Consider the following 20445-nt stretch of genomic DNA (forward strand, 5'->3'; position numbering starts at 1 on the left):
GGACACAGTCCCTCCGCGTGGTACCTAGTAGGTATGGATGCTTTTTGAGAAAATATCAATTTATTTCCTTAATTGACAGGCTTTGTGTCACGTACAATTTTTATTTATTTATTTTTTTCGGGACGCACCCACAGCTTTCATGCAATTTTTATGATCCCAGAAAATTAAACTATGAAAGTAACAAATAGCTTAAAATTTTTTGACTGCATTCCCTGTCTAAACTACACATATATGACAGATATTGTAATCTATACTGTGTATTAGTTATATTAATATAATAGACATGTCCATTGTATATTATGAAATATATTAAATGCATATTAATTATAATCTATATTATACATGAATTACATATTATTATACACCCATACATGACAGGCAATCTTTTTTTTTTTTGGCCACACCAACAGCACGTGGACGTTCCTGGGGCCAGGGATCAAACCTGAGCCACAGCAGTGACAACACCAAATTCTTAACCACTAGGCTACCAGGGAACTCCAAGGCATTCCTTTGCAAAAACTTCTCAACTTCAGAAAATGGGCTCAAATTTGGGGAACTATTTCCTTTTGTTGATTTTTTTCCCCCTTTCTTCTTTCAAAATGTTATTTCCTGAGAGAGGCCCTCCTGACCTCACGTGGTCCCAGGACGCTCATTCCTTAATCCTCCTCACAGCCTTACTTTTACATTGACACGTTTATCTATTTAATAGTTACTCTCTGATGATGTCTACGTAGTTCTTTTGAATGTTTGAACTTGTAATTTTAATTTTTTTAAGTGCTTGGTTTTAGGTTTTACTTTTCCCAGCCTCCCAAAGAAGGCGAGTACTTGTCTATCTGTTTCTCCCTCTATCTTTGTGCCTGGCACATAAAAAAGACCTAAGAACTATTTACTGACTTAAATGAGTGACTGCGTGAAGGAAGGATGACTTGTCTGGTCACTAAGATCCTGCAGAGGTAAAAATGATGCATACTGGAAGGCCATAAAGTCACCAGGCTTGGAAATTAACCTTACTGTAAAAAGAAAAACAAAACACTCCCACACAGATGTGCTCCTGGGTCAGCAGAGAGCTTAAGTAGGCTTTGCGCTGTTTATAAGAAACAGAGCCAAAATGAATTCAATCTTTTTTGCAGTTTTCAAACTTTCTCTCTCTTTTTTTTTATTTGGAAAAAAAGGCTCCCATTGCTCAAGTTTGCCCCTAAATGGTGTCTAAAACAAGAAGAATCAAAGCCCTCTACATACCAGTGGCATGAAAACTCAGGAGGGCTGTTAGTCATGGTGAATCCCCTGAGCTCTTCTTCCTTTTGCCAACTGTGTTCCCTGTGCTTCGCTGAGAGCGAGGCAGAGGAGCTGAACCTTATCAGGCCAACCTGGGCAGCGCGGAAGTTTGGTCGGGGGAGACGTACAACAGATGAAACAGATCAAAGTCACTTTGAGGAAGGTTTCAGGGCCAGGCTAAGCTGTTTAGATGTTATCTTTCAGGAGATAATTTCTTCTAATATTAGAATTAAATCTGGATTGTAGGAAAAAATGCTGTGATTCTAATTGTAAAGTGAACTACAGTTTTTCGTACATTAAGGATAAATATACCTATTAGGAGACTGCAGCTCTCATCCTGGTTTTACATAATAAAAATGTGTATCACTCCATTTATCTCTATCTTTTGACAATGGATTACAAATACAAAAAAAAATAGAGAGAAATAATCAGAACCCAGGAGCAGTTACAGAAAAATCGCATGGGTAACTACAAAAACATACAGTAATTAGGCATAAATGCATTTTCTACAAGGTAATTATAAATCAGCCATGAATTTGCCTTGGAGCTTCCTGGAAGCCAAAGCGAAACAGGATAGATAATCGCTTACATAATTTAAATTGTACCTACAATAATAACGATGGCCAATATTTGTGTCCTAACTTTCTGCCAGACCCTTTAGATGTATTCTGTACATACAACCACTTCTACAGATACTCAAGATGTCATGTTCTTGAGAGAACGCTATTACCTCAATCAGCTGATAAAAAGATCTACAATGAGGAAGTGAAAATTTATGCTGAAAAGCATCTCCCTTTTTTCTTTAGAGAATAATCAACCTAAATTAAACTTTTAAATTCTTGATTTAAGGCAGCCAGCCTGTTTCCACAAAGTTGCCAAATATTCTGAACCGAAAGGAAGCATTGCGAGATATGACAAACAGGAAAGCTAAACAAAAGTCAACAGTGCTGCAAATCCTACATTTATGGGAGCAAACACTCCAGCCCTGCAGCCAAGCCTGGGACTTCAACCTGCAAGGCGGACCAGGCTAGACCAACAGGGAGGCGGGCTGCGCAGTGCTCCGACCGCCGCACCGGCCAAACTCGGGCTGGCTGTGCGGGCAGCTGCTGAGCCCCGTAATTGCAGTGCGGGCCTTCGGAAAGCCGGTGGGAACTCCCACTGGTCTCTCGCCTCGTTGTCAGAGGCGGACAAAACTTAGAGAAGACGGAACATGCGTTTGACGTGAAACTCAAACTGCACACCGTTCTATTCCAAATCTGACCCCTGGAAGTTAGCTGTAAGGTCACCACATCCCCTACACCTTCGGAAAAACATCCGTGGGGATTTTTCATAGCTTCTTCTTGCAGCACATCTCCATGCAAAGGTTAATGACCCTTGTTCCAGTGGTGAAACCAAAACCATCCAAGGGGTCACCAATTCAGATGCCTAAGAGGTCAAACAAATAACAAAACTGAAGTGTATACTGCAACTTAGGGACATGGGCCCCGTAACACAGGAGCTTTCTAGTTTTAAAAAAGAAATTGGAAAAGCGGACCTTTAAGTAAAATCTCTCCATTTCTAATCATCAGTAACACATCCATGCGTATTTGCCACCTCGAGGAGTCAGGCCAACTCAATTCTCTGTGAACTGAAACCTTCACTCTAACACTCCTCATAGGAAGGCGAACCTCCACGAGTGAAGTTCTCTTAGCAGAGCTTTGAATAAAAGCCGGGCAGCAAACCGGTGAGAGGAGGACCATCTCGGGTAAAGAGTTCGGGCTTTTGTTCCTTATTAATGACAGGCTTATATCATCTGTGCTGACAAGAGATGGGACATCCTTTCGAGAAAACTCACGTGGCACCAGGACTTCCTGGAGCCAGGATGGGCCATCTTGAAATGAAGCTGAGCGGAGACAGTATTTGTGAGTCAGGGCAGGGTTTTTCCCTGCTAACGCTGGGTTTTCCCAACAGGTGAACAGATGGATGTACTGTCAGGATTCCATAGGGAAGAAGAACCATTCTGAATGTCCGTGATAAGGGGTTTTAGAGGAAGTGGACCTGAGATAGCTGTGGGAGGAGCTGGGAGAAGAAGACAGAGAAGGGCTACCGGGGCATCCCGGGAAGCCCTGGCTTGAGGAGACAAGAGGATCTCACAGGGAAATCCGAGAGGCGAAAGACATTCTTTACAAAGCAAAGGACGGCTCACCGAGAAAGGCCTAGGGAGCCAAGATCTCTGTGGAGCTTCCACCCCATGAGTCAGCAGGCCGGGATCACACAGGGCCTGGGTCTGACGTCTGGAGGGAGATCGGCCCATGGCGTGGAGGAGCAGAAGCTCGAGCAGGACCCCTGGGCCCCTCTCTGCACAGCCCTTCACCACATCTCACCATGGAAAGTCCTCAGAGTGTTGCGGCCTCTGCTTCACGCATGCTTCCCAAATTTCATAGAAGCCTCTCTTGCGGCACCTCTAACCCAGGACAGTAAAGAGAAAGGGATCCAGCTTCGCCAGATCAACAGCAGAACGAACCAGCGCAGTGAATGTGGAGCCTTCAATGTCCACGCAACAGGCTACGATCATTAGCTGGAATATACCCGAATCCATTTGATTCTATGTTTCAAGGAAAGTCTGTTGGAAAAAAGGTACAGGATGGCTAGGCAGTTAGAGAGCCTTGGACTTGAACCTTGACTACTTGCTTGCTTTGTGGCCTGAGGAAAAATACTCAACCTCTTCGACTTACGGTTTCTCCATCTCGAAAATGGGGCTATCACACCAGGATCCAAGTTTTAAGGATCAGACAAAGTTTGGGACAGTCCACAATGTGATGCATGGGGACAGCTTGTTCACCACTGCAGCCGCTAGGACCAGACAAGGCGTCTGACACCAAGTCAGCAAAGAAGTGTGTTTAAATCACCGTTATTACTGCTTCTGCTAAGAAGAGCATCCATTGAATGGACCTGAAAGTTTAGAGGATGAACAGACTGCACAGCCAGTAACGCTTTTCTTGCTTTTTCTGGAGGTTGATGAAAATGAATTCTCTCAAAGGTTGGTTGTCTGCTAGGGCACATTCAGACTGAATTTTTATTCTCTTGGTTGAAAACACTGGGGAAGAGGGCAGCATAAGACTCTACGAATAAGCACTCTTTCAGTCTGTGTCCAGAAAGCTCACGGTCATGTCATCACCCTCAAGGGCCATCATCATCTCCATCAGGATTTAGCATCTCCTCTCTGAGCAGAATCCAGCTCACATCCAGTAAGCAGAAGGCAAGCACGCTGACCACACACACTGCATCTTTCTCCTTGAACACATACACACACTGGCCTTTGGTGAGAGGCAGGGCATGAATAGGAAAAAACAGAGATGCATTCCAACAAGACATTAGCTAAACAAAAGTCAAGTCCACCAGGCAAAGCCATCAGGAAATTGGTTCACATCTTTTCCCCCCATTCAACAAAAGATAGCAGGCACTTGTCTCAATATCTCCTTTCATCCCTGAAAGCTTTAAAATTGATTCATGGTTTCATAACTACAACAAAGTAACCTTGGACAGATTAAAATCAAGGCTTTTTTAAATTTGGATATCAACAGCAAGAATCCCACCCAGGTCTTGCTAAAAACGACTTTGGCTGACGTTACGAAATGCTTCCTCAAGCTCTCCTTCAGCCAAACGAGAAGTCGTCTGGAAAGGATTCATCCCTTTAGTGTACACAGAAGGTCTTCTTCTTGGATCTATAAACTAAGTCTTTAAATTCCACTGTAATTACTCCAAAGACATAAATAGAGCCGATACTATTTCTGGCATCCCAGCTGGCCCTTTAGACAAGGTACACAGCATTCTCAAATAAAGCTTCCACGAAGTGTGTAGGTATTCTAGCAACAGACAGATGCCTGGCAATTCTAAAATGTAGTGTCGAAAAGAAGGGCTTCCAACAACGCTAGTGCATAAGACAGGTCCCTTTCTTCATTTTAATTCCTGTATCAGTTGTTAGGATAGAGTTTCTTAGCAAGGACTTGAAGCCTCTTCTGTTTTCAACCACCAACTTCGCTCTCTTTGGAAGTTCTGTAGACTGAGACAATTCATTAAAATACTCATACATAAAGTTTTATTACGGGGATAGGCTTTGCTCTCAGACTCACTCTGTGGTTATTACCCAGTGGGATTTAAAAGCTCCATTTCAAAAGCCACCTGAGAGTCTGGGCTAACGAACGCCAACACTGCCTCCCCTCTCAACATGGACACACGCGTCTGGAGTCCTTCTCGGACCCGGACAGGAACGTTTTACTCTCGCTCTTTGTGAACATGCTGGGCTAGCTTTTGTGAGAAGACATTTCAACTCCCAAGTCATCCCAGGCATTTTCTCTTCATTGTTTCTGATCCCATGTGTTTGCCCTAAAATCTGAATTCGGATTACTGCCTCTACGGCTATCAAAACCAGACAACTCCCCCCACTCCCCAAAAAAACCCTCCAATCAACTGGATTAATTTGCAGAACCTATGGGTGTTTTAAACTCTTGATTTAATAACAAGAAAAGACTTGAGAATCAGCACTTTGTTCCTATTTCATCATCTGCCCGTGCCTTAGTTTCTTTATCTGTAAAATCACGGGTCGGGGCAGCTGGCGTCTAAATCTCTGACTTGGAAGGCAGAGACTCTGGACGGATACACGGTTGGTCATTTTGTGCCTCTGGACCCAGGACAGCTGTGCACCTTCTGGTCTTGTGGTAGAGGGTGGGGGCAAGTGACTAGTTTTGACTAATGCGTCCCGAGCATCAAGGACACGTGTCCCTTCCCGGCAAACAGTTCCCTGCCAGTGGAGACCTTCGGGAGCTTTCTTCCCTCTGCCACGGAGCAAGCGGTCTTCTAGGCAGTAGCTTCTCTACCAGTCTGGAGCGGTTGGCAGTGAGAGGGACAAGGAAGAGGAGAAGACCCTCAAGGAACAGGTAGTGTGAGCAGGAAGGATGCCTTGCGCTGCGAGTCCTGGGGCCTTGGGAGCTTGACACCATAGGAAGGCTTCGTCTCTCCTGGCGGATGTAACTCATTATCCTCTCAGATCCTCCAAAGTGAAGCCACTTTTTTTTTCCCCAAAAAGAGGGACGAGTCATGGGAGCAGGATGAATTCAAACCTTTACGACCTCCCGCACTGGCACATTTCTCTCTGGAGGTGGAAAACGTGAGGAGAGGTTCAGTCATCAGCTACCGTCTTCAGTCGGCACGGACGACGCTCTTCGTCCTTTGCATACACAGGATAAAAACGCATTTTTCTCGGCCTTTCCACAGCCGCTCCTCAGGTCTTTGTGAGTGAGGATGGCTCTGAGCACGGCACGGAGCAAAGGCAAACCTGTCGCTTAAGACCATAGTGATGGGAGCTCGTCCGCAGAGGGCTTCGCCCTGCTCGTCGGGGGCACGCCCGGTCGTACTGATTAAAAGAAGAGGCTTCGAAGTTACCCAGACCCCCAGACCGGTTCCCAGCTGAGCTCTTAGTGACCACAGTATCGTCCATAATTTACTCTACCTTTATGCATTCCAACAATCTCTCTTTCTCTCTTTTTTTTGCGGGGGGGGGGGGGGGGCCGCCGGGGGGAGCTGTGCCCACAGCATATGCAAGTTCCCGGGCCAGGGACTGAACCCGTGTGACAGCAGTGACCTGAGCCATTGCACTGACAATGCTGAATCCTTAACCTGCTGCTCCACAAGGGAACTCCACAATAACCTCTCTTATAAAGGGGAAATGCCACATTTTGGAGTCGGGCACACAGGGTGGGTTATTTTCAATCCTTCCACAGTTACTGGCTCTACTTGCTCATAAAGGAAGTCTCTGTTCACAAGGAAAACCAAACACAGCACATGCAGAAAAGTAGGCAGACAGACCCTGTGGCAGACAGACCCTAAGGCGCCTCCCATCAGCACCCCCCCCCGCCCCGACATTGTCTCTACCTCCTAGTGTTTCATTTTAATTCCCTCCTCTGGAATGGGCACGACCCGGCTTCCATCCAATAAAACATAGCCAGGTGAGGAGCTATCACTGCCATGGTTAGGTTACGTTCTGTAAGGATCTGTCTGAACAGACTGGAGCTAGACTTTCCTGTGGGTTTGATGAAGGGAGAGGCTGGGCTGGAGAAACCCAGGGAGCAACAGAGTGTAAGGGGCTGCTAGGAATTCTACTGGTTGCTAGGAGCTGAAGGCAGCCTTTGGCCAATAACCCACGAGAAAGCCAGGGCCCTCAATCCTCTGGCCACAGGGAAATCACAGGCTGAGTGTGAATTCTCCCGGGCTGAGCTTCCAGAAGAGAAGGCGACATCGTGCACTTCTTGGGTGCAGAGTCTTGTGAGGCCCGAGCAATGGATCCAGCTGGGCCTTGGCCACACGACGGACCCGTGTATGTTTTGAGATAATAAGCACACATTGTTTCAAACTATCAAGTCTATGGTAATCTGTCACTGCCATGTAACAAATGCATATGCCAAAATGGAAAATTTGGCCATTTCATCATGCATAGAAGGCCATCTGAACCCTTATTTAAATGATCAGATATTAAATTCTCCTTCTTCTTGAATCAAATGAAACATTTGAGATTTCGGAATGTTTACTGATGATCATACAAGAAGACGGCCCTTTAAACTTAGTTTGGAAATTATTTATCAGGTTTTTGTTTACTGGTTTATTGACATTTGATCAAGTATTCCTTTTGAAATACTTCTGCAATGAAATTTATATTAAAATCCTTTGTTATGAAAAGAACTTGAGAACGTTTTCTGCTGAGAAGGGAAGCCAACAGTCATGTGTCACTGGCCCAGTCCTGTCCATCATCCCAAGCCCGGCTTGATGTCATTTCCTTTCGAATCCGCACTTTCCACCTTCTCCCAGACTGACCTGACTCCTTTGGGTTCACAGAGTGGCTTCGTTATAAAACATCTTACCCTGTGTTATAATTACCTCTTCCTATAAGCTATCTCTGTCTCTAGTCCAGGAGTTACCAAACTACGGCTCAGGGGCTAAACCCTCTCTGCTGCCTGTTTCTGGAAATAAAGTTTTATTGGAACAAGCCATGCCCGTTCGCTTGTACAACACGTTATAGCTGGTTTCACAGTATACCACAGAGTTGAGTGGTGGCAACAAAAAGCTCATGGCTCTCAAGTCTAAACTATTTCCTATATATGGGCCTTTACAGAGAAAGGCGGCTGCTTAGACCATGATTCTCAAGAGGTGATGGACCGACAGACTGGATCCTGTCCATCTCCGTAGCCTCAGAACCTAGCCCACTGCAGACCCCAATTTTGTAACCGAATTGTATACAAAGATGCATAAAACACTGAAATTGAAGCCAAAATTAGCATTTATCTTCCCTCTAAATTGGAGAGGCCATAACTTTTTGTCAAGACTGTCCTGAAGAAACAATCTGTCCTCATCCTTCGTATTACCCTGGAAGCTGAAAACAGAATGAACAGAGCTGGCTATTACGGGACATTCCTCCCCTTCATTAGAAGGCTGCATTTAGACCAAATTGCCATTTATTAAACAATTTTCACATTAGTTACCAAGCCCATGTGCCTTTCAGGGGGCAGTTATTCTGTTTTCAGATTCACTTAGGACCCATTTCCAAAATACTGCTAGTGTGTGTGCTGTCCAAGAAACCTTTTAATTTTCATTTGTAAACCTTTTTTGATGTTGCTCCCTTGTCAAAAACAGGAAGCCATTATTTTCCAGCAGTAAACAAGTTCAAAATCAAGTTAGCCACTCAACTCCCCAAATCAAGACTGTGTTTTTGTATATACAAAAAAAAAAAATCAACTTTCTAATCTTCATCGACTGTATAAAATCTTCGAGGGAAAGCCAAGAGCCTTAAAATTTTGTGGGAATCAAAGAATGTGAAGATCCACCCCCTCCCACCCTCAGATTTGGTTCTTCTCCAAAACCAGGGAAACCTTTCAAATCTCTTGTGATTCACTCCTTCACAATGTTACCCCGTGAGATTAGTCTGAATGCTTTTTCCTTTATTCATCTGCCCGCAATCTCTCTAACTCCCATATGGGATGTATATACAGTAACAGCAACCCCGAAGGACAAAGCAGAACAAGATGTATATGCCATGGATATCAGGTCTCAAAAGAGACCATGACATTGGTGCAAATCACCACTGCGCCCCGACTCAGCAGCGACTGCGTATTTTAGAAGATGCCGAGGAAATTACTACAAAGCGTTACCTAAAGGTTTTGTAAATAAATGTATTAAACTCATAGGAGAAGCTTGAAACGAGTAGAAACATGTTTCCTGGCTTCATCACGATGTTTAGAAAACTCTTCCAGTTCACCTGATTAGTGCCTCCAGGCCACAAAGACGCGAATCTCCCACTGGGTCAGCAAATAAGGACTCTGACCCTTTCCCGGCCCTTGACTCTGGGCCTTGGGGTCTGCCTCCCTTCCCTACGGCCACTATCACCATCTCAGTGCCTTTTCATCCTCTGCTGGAAAGAGTTTCCTCTGCAGTGCAGCAAACTTAGAAAAAACAGAATCGTATATAAGGAGCTTTCTCTGTATTTCTCTACATACCTACATAGGTCCTTTTATTATAAAATAAGTTTTCACACTTATTTTGGGGGGGATGTTAAAATATGTTTTCTTTAATAAAATATTAATGCCATAGATAATAATTTTCGTATTCTTTTGCTTGTTGGGGCCTCACCTGTGGCATGTGGAAGTTCCCAGGCCAGGGCTCAAATCGGAGCTGTAGCCACGGGCCTACACCACAGCCACAGCAACGCCAGATCTGAGCTGCATCTGTGACCTACCCCACAGCGCAGGGCAATGCCAAATCCCCAACCCACCAAGCGAGGCCAGGGATCAAACCCACATCCTCACGGATACTAGTTGGGTTTATAATCCGCTGAGCCACAACAGGAATTCCCAGATGATCATTTTGTTCATGTCCTTCCTTGACCAAAGATAAAGCTGTCGTCCTCAAATCAGTTCCTCCAATTTTTAAAAATGGTCCACGAAACCACAAAGGGTCTGAGAACTCGGAACACTGAAGAGTCACTGAAGCGGAGGAGAGGAAGGGGTGTTGCGGAGTCCTTCCGGCCCGCAGAGGTCAACGACTGATTCAAGTTCATTCAGCTGGTCGGCAGGGGTGAACGACGGCACACATGACTGGCTCCTGAGCCAGCGAGCCTCTTGATGCTCCAGGCTGCTCTGTGCTGAGGTGCTCTGGTGGCTGTCTTTAAGAATGCGGTCAAACTGCTTCTGTTATTAAACCTTTTCCTTTTCTTTTCTTTTTATGGCTAATCTGTGGCATATGGAAGTTCCCTGGCCAGGGGTTGAATTGGAGCTGCAGCTGAGGCCTCACCACAGCAACACTGGATCCGAGCTGCATCTGCAACCCACACTGCAGCTTGTGGCAACGCCAGATCCTTAACCCACTGAGAGAGGCCCGGGATTAAACCTGCATCCTTGGAGATGCTGGGTCTGTAGCCCACTAAGTCACAATGGGTACGCCCTGTTGTTAAACCTCTCAAACTAGCCCTACCCCTTGTTCACGTCTCAACATTTATTCTACAGCCTTAACCAATGTGCACATGGAGGCATCTCTGCAATTTGTTGCAAATTGTTTTGAAATTAATTGTATCTTGCTCTATAATTGAACTATTCGGGGAGCCAGGATCATGTAAATACCAGTAATAGGAGCTGTGCGAGGATAGGGTACAGGAGACTCAAAGAAGCCCCCAAATCAGCCTGGCAGGGGACAGGGTGAGGGTGGGGGGTTGAAGGGAGAGAGGGTAGCAGTGGTTTGAAAAACAGACTAGCATGTGAGGAACAGGCATCATTATCCAAGGGCAGAGGGAGGTCAGAGAAAGCAGGACCACTTAAGAGGCTGGACGTGTTCTGGCATGGTAGAATACTTGGCAAAGAGTTAAGGTAGGGGGCAAAAAAAAAAAAGGGTTTTCTTCAGGAAGAGCTTGGGAAACCTCATGAGATCCAGTATTTCCCAAAGGGTACTCAAAGGACCAGAACCCGTGAAACATCCAGGAAAATAAGAGGGGGGTCGGGAGGACAAGCAAGTTTGAAACACAGTTGATATTCACCATATACACTACAGATAACCACAAGGCAAGTGGACACTTTCCTGGTCCACGGCGCTTCTAAGGTCAATATTCATTTTAGGTTCTTGAGCATATATAAAGACGGCTTTCTGAGGGCTAGATAACTGACGTAACAACTAGATATTGTCAATTGCAAATACCATTTGTGTTCTTAAAAAGCAAATACCCGCATGTATGTATACATATACACTTATGGATGTTTTTCTGGAAAACGAACAAAGCACTGAAATTCTATGGAGCGACAGTAGGTACCTGGGCTGCCCCACTTGCAAGATTCAAATTAGAATCTCTGGGGTTGTGTCCAAGCTTTAGAACTTTTAATAAGCTTCCCGGACATTTCCTGGCTGCAGACCCAGAGACGGGAGGCCAGAGATCTCTTTGACAGTGGCCAGAGGTGGGCACGCATGGAGAAGCGGCCAGTGCCCTCTGCCGCCTGATGCGCTCATCCTGTGGGGCTTGACCCCCTCTCCCCGGAAACCAGAACCTGGGCACACAGGTGCCTCTCCCGCGTGGGAAGCTGTGACCGACAGGGAGGGACCACTTACTCTTACACACCGCCCAGTCCGCCTCTTCCCCCAACCCCCGTGGGTTCCTTCTGGGCGTCGCCACGTGGCACCGGGCACCCCGCGATGCCATTCCCTGGGCCCCAGCGCCCCTTCCCCCAGCAAGGATCCCGCTTTCCCCTTCGTTTGCACGGTTCAGCTCGGGCTCCACCTCTGCCTCCCAGAGATGAGCCTGCCGCGCTCCTCACTTCACTTCGAGGCGCACCATCGCCGCCCTCCGAGCAACGGCGCCTTTGCTTTACTTGTAACTTCTCCTTTCTATTCCTCAGCCACACAGACCCCCCACCCCCGGCCTTGCCCACACACCCTCTCTAGTGCATTCCATCCTTCAAACACATGTGTGTGTTCTTTCTCGCGAACAAACTGTTACTGTCCATACCTGGGCTTAGCAAATTTAAGTCTATTTTGAATTTTTTAGCCACACCCACAGCATGCAGAAGTTCCTGGGCCAGGGATCAGGCCGTGCCACAGCTGTAACCAGAGCCACAGCAGAGCCACTGCTGGATGCTTAACCCGCTGAGCCACGAGGGAACTCCAAATCCAAATCAGTTTTGTACCTTGTCACTGATGACTGTGTTTTCAAGCTGGTTCCGAGGTGCTGGGTCCATCCTCTCCTGCTGTACCTCGTACCTGACCATTCCTGCATCCAGGCTTTGGGGAGAACCGTCCACACTCACACAGACCCGTGAACTTTTCCTGGAGTCATGTGAGTTCGCAGCCCTGAGTCTGTCAGACCTGAACTAGATGGAAAGGGAAGAACAGCTAATTAGATAAAAAACAGACATTTTAATTCAGATACACCATGACAGATATAAATTTTTCCTTCTTTTTGCTTTTTAGGGCCGCACCCACAGCATATGCAGATTCCTAGGCTAGGGGTCGAATTGGAGCTATAGCTGCTGACCCACACCACAGCCACAACCACATCAGATCCGAGCCCTTTCTGCAACCTACACCACAGCACACGGCAATGCCAGATCCTTAACCCACTGAGCAAGGCCAGGGACTGAACCTGAAATCTATGGTTCTTAGTCAGATTTGTTTCTGCTGCGCCACGACGGGAACTCCAGATGTAACTTTTTTATGTCAGAATAATGGCTGCAAATAACCAGAAAGAGGGGATCTGTCTGTGACGTCATCAAGGGGCCAGGATGGAAGACGACTTGTTTGAAAGCAGGGGTGGGAGAGACACACCACCGTTTCCTGATGGCGGTCTACCAAGTTCAGCCTAGTTGGTAACTTAATTACAGATCCAGTGGCCTCTCTCTGTGCGCCATGGCCGAAGCCACATCTTTTATTTATGGCTCTGACATTACAGTGTATCTTACTATCTGGAGGGAGGCAACACAGATCTTATGCTTTCACATAAAATTTTAAACGAGCTTGTCAAACCCTCCCTCTATGTCCCCGATATCCTACGAGAGCTGTGCTTGCAATGTCACTAAATTTATGGATTAATTTGGTGGCTTTCAATTGAATCCTTCCAATGTGAAGGTCTCCTATTCATAAATATTCATCTGGAGTTTCTTTGAGATCTGCTAATAGACTTATGTAAATTTATCCATAAAGGACTCAAGTAAATTTTGGTAGGTTAATTCCTAGAGGTTCTGTAGCTATTCAATGATGCCTTATTTTTGTGTTACACATTCTAGCCAGCTGTGCTTGTATCTCTACCTCTTTTCCCCTAGGCGGGGTGAAGTCATGCATCTCTGCTCACACTGACTCTTCACAAACCCCCAGTGCGGCAGTGGGCCTGGTTAAGGGGTCCACTTACCGGACTGATTGTGAATGTGCTCTGAGGGCAGGAATGGTCTCTTATCTACTTTTGTATCCTCGGCAACGCACAGAAATACACCTGCTTTTCAGTGCTGCTTGAATGCACGTAAAAATACGTGAAATCACTTTGCCGTATACCTGAGACGATTAAAGCATTGCAACCAACAACCCAAATGTCCATCAACAGATGACCGGATTAGGAAGAGGTGGTATACATACACAGTGGAATACTACTCAGCCATAGAAAAGAATGACATAATGCCATTTGCAGCAACATTTCATACTGAGTGAAATGAGTCAGAAAGACAAAGACAAATACCATATGGTATCACTTATAACTGGAATCTAATATCCAGCACAAATGAACATCTCCACAGAAAAGAAAATCAGGACTTGGAGAACAGACTTGTGGCTGCCCGACGGGAGAGGGAGGGAGTGGGAGGGATCGGGAGCTTGGGCTTATCAGATACAACTTAGAATAGATTTACAAGGAGATCCTGCTGAGTAGCAGTGAGAACTATGTCTAAATACTCATGTTGCAACAGAACAAAGGGTGGGAAAGAAAATGTATACATGTAAGAGGAACTTGGTCCCCATGCTGTACAGCGGGGGGAAAAAAATAAATAAAAAAAAAATAAAACACTTAGGGCAGTTCAAAAAAAAAAAAAAAAGCATTGCAACCAACTATACTTCAATTAAAATAGACATAGAAGGCATATGTCAAATATTTTCTAAGATCTTACTTTTGCCTTCTTTTAGGAAGTCTCATGATTAGCTTTTCATCATTTCATATAATGAATGCCACAAAGAAACTTACTGAAAAGGAGAGTATAAACGGAGAACCGTTAACATACACTTATCCGTATTTCATGCTGCATGTCCCTTGACCTGTGTATAGAAAACCCATTCCTTGCACCTACCACTGGTTCGGAATTCTGAGGAAATCTGAGACACCAAGAATCATGTTTATATCAACATGCCAACCCCCCCCCCACTGAATCATTGTATTATAGTGATATGACTAAAAATACCTGGAAATGTGGCAAAGAAGACACCTGCTGTGACTGAAGGCGCCTGTCAGCCACCAGCTTCATCTGCCAGGTAGGAGTCACGCGGGAGGCGTCACACTGCAGCTCCCTCTCCGTTCCTTTCCTTCTCCTTTCTTTTCTGTTTGATGGCTCAGCACAGTTTCTTCTATTGTCTCTGTCCTACGAGAACTGGGGAAAATGAATCAGTCATTCCTTTTCTTTCTCAAACTGTGTCCCCACACCATCTTTATTTTATTTTATCTTTGGCTGCACTCACACATGTGGAAGTTCCCAGGCCAGGGACAGAATATGAGCTGACAAAACTGGATCCTTAACTCACTGCACTGGGTCAGGGGTCGAACTCATACCTCAGCAGGGGCCCAAGTCATTGCAGAGGCAACGCTGGATCCTTAACCCCCTGTGCTACCACAGGAACGCCCCTGCATGGTCTTGAGATGACACAGTATTGTAGGTGCAGGGAGAGGATCCAAGCTCCTTTATGATGGAGATGGAAGGCATCTCGTTATATTAGAAAATGACCCAGGGTCTCTTCTGGTTCTAAGTATCCTTATCTTCTCGAAGTATCTAGATCTTTTGCTTCTGTGATCTCCCTCTAGTGTAGCCTCTTAGTTGTCTAAATCCAAGTAGAACTATTTTTCTGCAGCATCAAATCCAAATAGAGAAACCAGGGTTATAGGAAGTCTTTGGTTAAAACACCCATTCTGCAGATTTTAACTGTTGCTAATGGCGTGGTCATTTGGGCATCTGTTTCTCATCACATCCTAGCTTTGTGCATCCTAACTTCAAATTTGGTGATGGTTCAGGATTCTGCATGTAATTAACTGGGAATTTACAGAGTGAGGTGTCAGGAAGCAAATGAGCAAAGGGACATGGGAAGGTAGTTGAGGAGGCCAAGCCTCTGACTTAATAAGCCCTGCCTTCAAGTCTCAGGTCTCCTAGGAATACTCCCAGCTGTTAGAGTTCTTAGGTCACCACCACCCTTTAGGATAAACCAGACAGACCTTCCGCAACAAACAAAAAATAAAAAATAAAAAGGAAAGAAGGAACAAGAACAGCAACAACAAAACAAGTCCCTGGGGATGCTCAGCAGCAGCAAGACTAGAAGGGGACTGTCTCTGTCTACGCACCCTCTCCACCAAAGGGAGCCTCCCGAAATTACCTCTCCCTTTGGCCACTGCTTCTGATCTTTCCATTCTCCCCCTCCCCGCCCCCCGGTAGGGAAACATGCAAATAGAAAAGAATTCAGACATCTGGAAATGTTTTAGTTATCACAAGTTTTAGTAACTTTTCAAAGAGCAACATAAAATTGAGTGAAAAGTCAAACAAAGATTTTGGTTCACTACAGGGTAAGAACCTTCCTTCCGTGACCCTGCTCATCTCTTATTTGATGGGATTGCCTAGGAAATGTGTTGCTATTTTGATTTTAAATTGCTCTAAAATATGGGATTGCATAAGCGCAAGCCAGGGTGTATCTCTGCAGAAAAAAATGTTGGGAAGGATGACAATTTTATTGCATTGATTCCATTCCCTTTTTGTTATATATGTCATGAAAATCCATCAATCTGTATTATCATTGTGGGAAAACATCCCTGAAAATGCTATTTGAAGTGTCCAGCAAGCCTTGGGTAACCTGGCTGTCAGATGTTGGCTCAATGATTGAAGAGTTGTAAAAACAAACTGAGTTCTAATGTCATCCACGAATCTAATTTTTTGCTGAAATTATTAAAATAGATAAAAGAGTGTTTATACCGTGTTCTCTTTTTGGGGGGGGGTACCTTAATGTAACTTGGTTCAGTTTCCTGGGCTTCAGGTTTATCCTCCGAGCCCCCAACAAGCTACCACATTGCCTTGCACACAGCAGCTTCCAGGCAGACAGTTCCTGGGTCTAGCTCTACCCCCAACTAGCTGGCCAAGCCTCTAGCTTTCTTTTCTCCAAAAATAAAGGTAATAAAGGAAATCATGATACATGGTTTCTAAGTTTCTTATGCACAGTAAATGAGAGGAAACAAGAAAGTAACTAACCTAGAGCTTTGCATCTGGCATGACGATAAGCTGTCAGAACTGAAATAAGATTTTTAAGAGCATCTAGTCCAAAGAGTCCAGGTTATATTCTTAGAGAGAGGGCTCAGAAATGTTTCCCAGGAGAGACTGTGACTCCAAAATCCTAAGAACCATCCGTCAAGCTTCTTAGGGATTTATCTACAGACTCAGTGTGTCTGCTAAGTTGGAAACCTGGGCCTGGACAGGGAAAGCACGTGCCCACAACCCTCAGCAGGAGAATGAAACTAGAGCCAAGTCTCCCAGCACCATGTCCAACACTCTACTATTCTAATGGTTAAAATACACATGTATGTACATATGTGTGCGTCTATGTGTGCGCGTGTATATAAGTAAATGACCCTAGACTGTTCCTCAAGGATCATTTTAACTAATTTCAATAACAGAAATAGAGGAAAGCAGCAAAAGAAAAAGAATTCCCCCATATAGTAAAAGTCATCATTCTATACGGATATATCTGCAGTCAATCCCACTGAGTCCACCGCTGGCCTCCCAGAAAGAAGTGAAACCAAGTGCCTGCCCCAGGAATCTCACGTCCAGGTGGCAGGAGTGGGAGTCGGGCAGCAGGAGAGCCGCTCACGACGGCAGAGGAAGCAGGAGAGGACACACTCGTCCTTGCTGCACAAGCGGCTCTTCTCCACGGGGCTGTCTGGGAAGGAGAGACAATCGGCTTTCACGGCACCACCTGGGCCCCCCGATTATCTGTGACGACTGCTCCCCAGTGCCACCAAAGTGTCCGATTTAGGGTAAGGAAAGAAACGCTCAGACTGCGGCGTCCTCATGGCTTGGCCCGCACAGAAAACTGTGTGCTGATGTCTCTGCTTCCAGGTGGGGTCTCAGCGTCTCCTTCCATGCCCGCTGGCCCTGCGTTTACTCTTCAGTGAACCCGTGCCACTTGGTAATGAGGTCTCTCTCTCCCTCAGGTCCCACATTTTCTGCAGGGAGCAGGCTTTTGAGAAATGTCCTAGGACAAGCCGTGTCGGAGGAGTCCACAACAGGGCTGTGACGATGATCCATACACTTGACCATTTGACGCTATCGTTTCTCTTGGCACGTGGCCGGTAAGCTCACACTTCCGCCAGAGTAAAGAGAGGAAAACGCTGCGGAAGAAACACTGCAAGCCCGTGGCACACACAGCGGTCAGGAGCTTATACCGACTTCACCAGTGGGGCCAACGGGACCTGAATTCCTTCTCCAGCAGAACAGCCCTGGCTGCCTCTCCAAACAACAGAGGTAAAACCAACTGCACGGCCACGAGGGAGATGGAGGCGAGACACCTGTTAACTACCTTCCGCCCAATTTAAACCCGCAGTGGTCCATCACCCTGCGAATGGTGTGCGGCTCTAGAAAGTTGTCCGTTTCTTCCAGGTTGTCAAATTTGCTGGCACGTAATTGCCCATAGTATTCTCTTAGGGTTTTTTCATATCTCTGCAGGATCTGTTGAGATTTCTCCCTTTGATAACTTTTCTGATTAAAAAAAGTATGTAAATAATTTCTTGGCGTAAACTTTATGAATAGTTTTTCTGTCTCAGAACAACAAATTAAAGAGCCTGCAGTTTTCTGCAAAGATTTCTTTCTTCTTAAAAACTGAAGTATAGCTGATTTACAATGTAGTTCTGCAAAGCTTTCCTACTGTTAAGAAGTGGCTGTTTCCTTGGCCGTTTCTCTTGGCCGTTTCCTTGACACAGATAAGCGATCTTTCACTGAACTCTTAAGAATTCATGTAACACTTCCTGGTATACTGGACAGAGAACTGGACAAAAGCTAGAGGTGTGGGGTCCTGGTGCCACGCTGCCACCACGTGACCATCACCCAGTGGGCTTCCTCGGCTGGATCTGGCTCCCGGTCTCTATAACCAGGGGTGGGCTGCAAAATTTCTCCCAACAATGAAATACTATGATTTACTGGAAGATGTTCTAATAATTAATGTACCACCCCTCTCTCTTTAGGTTCCATGGAGTTGTCTCCTGAGAGTTTTATTGGTATGTGAAAACCAGGTGTGGGAAGCAGAACGATGCTCTCCCCGCCCCCCCCACTTCCCCAAGATGCTCACTGCTTAATCCCTGCAACCTGTGAATAAGTTACCTTATCTGGCAAAAGAGATTTTGCAGATGTGATTAAGTTAAGGATCTTAGATGAGATTTGCCTGGATTATCCAGGTGGGCCCAATGTAATCACAAGGGTTCTTACAAGGGAGAGAGGGAGGCAGGAGAGTCTTTCACAGAAGGAAATGTGATGACAGAAGCAGAGGTCAGTGATGTGGTTGCTGGCTGGGGGCCATGAGCCAAGGTATGCAGCAGCTTCTAGAAGCTGGAAAGCCCAGGGAGTTCACTACGTGTTCTTCTTGTGTTCTTCTTTGCGTGGGTCTTTGTGTGTATGTGTGTGATATTTAAAATCTTTTGTTAACACTTTATGATAAAAGCATCCACAGGAAGGTAAATATTCCTAAGATGATGCACTACCCAAAATACTGCACGTGTGCACATATGCACACGTGCAGGGCTGTGTGTGTGTGTGCGTGTGTGTGTGTGATGATAACCTTGGGAAATCAGTTTTCTTACCTAACCTGTAAAATGATACTACTACTTAAGGTTTGGCTCAAGACACGGCAAATTAACTTTTCAAACTATAAACTCTGTGAGCAGTGATAAGGACGCAGGTGAAGACAGTGACATAGGAGGTGAGGAAGTTGGTCCCCAAATCGCAGGAAACGGATAACCCCTTACTCTCCTCCATCATCTTTCTACCCTGAGGAGAAAGCAGCACCTTCTTCCCCAAAAAGCCAAGTGTGACTGTGGGCAAGGCTCTGGCATCTGCCAGGACCTGTCAATTCTCTCAGAGAAGGACAAGGCCATGGTCTAGTGTTTGGGTCCCATTTAAAGATGCTACTCGGAGGATGACATCATGGCGTCCTTCAACTTGACCTCCGTGAGGCAAGCGCGAGGTCTGGAATGCTCTTAAAGAAAGAAAGAAAAAAGAAAAGAGAGAGAGAGAGAGAGGCTTTTGAGTCATGATATCACGTGGGCCCCTTCCTCTGCCTCCCGTCATGCCAGGCGAGACCAGAGTCACTGTTAAAACATTTTATAATGAAAACAAGGCCCTCGTTAAAGGACTAAAAGTCATCTAAGTCATTTCGCCTGCCCTAACACTTGGTGAAAAGTGAATGAGCTCTGCTTGCACCGAAGACGACACTGTGCTTTTTCTCTCCATTCCAAAAGAGTGGTGAGGACCTGTCCACTGGGACTAGGCCTGGGCTGGGGGCATCGGTGGGTTTGCGCAGAGTAGAGGTATGCCTGACAACGGGCTTCCAGGATGGCCGACGCTCACGTGCCTCTAGTCAGCAAAGCAGAGATGGGTTGCATGTTGGTTTCTCTTCACAACTGCTGTTGCAGAAAGCATGCTATAAAGTGAGACCAGCTATAAAATAAGAATAAGTAATAAAAACGATTGTAAAACACACTGCAAACATGAAGTGCCATGTGAATACTTTAAGTAATAAGTACCCGCAGGCTAGTCGACAGCGCAGTTTATAAATCCATTGGCAAGACACAGCTGGCAGGCAAGATGACAGGATGCATGTAACAGACAGACTTGGGTTCAAATCTTGGCTCTTCCTGACTCTGGTTAACCATTTAACTTTGAATATACCACTTAA

At 45.6% G+C, this 20445-nt stretch overlaps 1 long non-coding RNA gene across 12 annotated transcripts in view; it reads right to left on the reverse strand.

Moving 5' to 3' along the window:
- The window catches only part of LOC110257602 (uncharacterized), a 276977-nt gene that overhangs the window by 101763 nt on the left and 154769 nt on the right, over window positions 1-20445 (reverse strand). For 2 of the 12 annotated variants that reach the window (XR_014833305.1, XR_014833307.1), the window contains 3 exons: window positions 14715-14900; window positions 12465-12647; window positions 766-2700 (listed from right to left, as the gene is read on the reverse strand). This is a non-coding gene — a long non-coding RNA (uncharacterized LOC110257602). Of the gene's footprint in view, window positions 1-765; window positions 2701-9221; window positions 12648-14714; window positions 14901-15991; window positions 20208-20445 lie in introns of those variants that run through there. The other 10 variants (XR_014833306.1, XR_014833299.1, XR_014833310.1 and 7 more) reach the window with 8 other exon arrangements.

This window comes from Sus scrofa, chromosome 18, assembly GCF_054392235.1.
Source record: "Sus scrofa isolate SSC_HxYL_T2T_F1_AM1 chromosome 18, Sscrofa_HxYL_maternal_Yorkshire_Landrace_v2.0, whole genome shotgun sequence".
NCBI lineage: Eukaryota > Metazoa > Chordata > Mammalia > Artiodactyla > Suidae > Sus > Sus scrofa.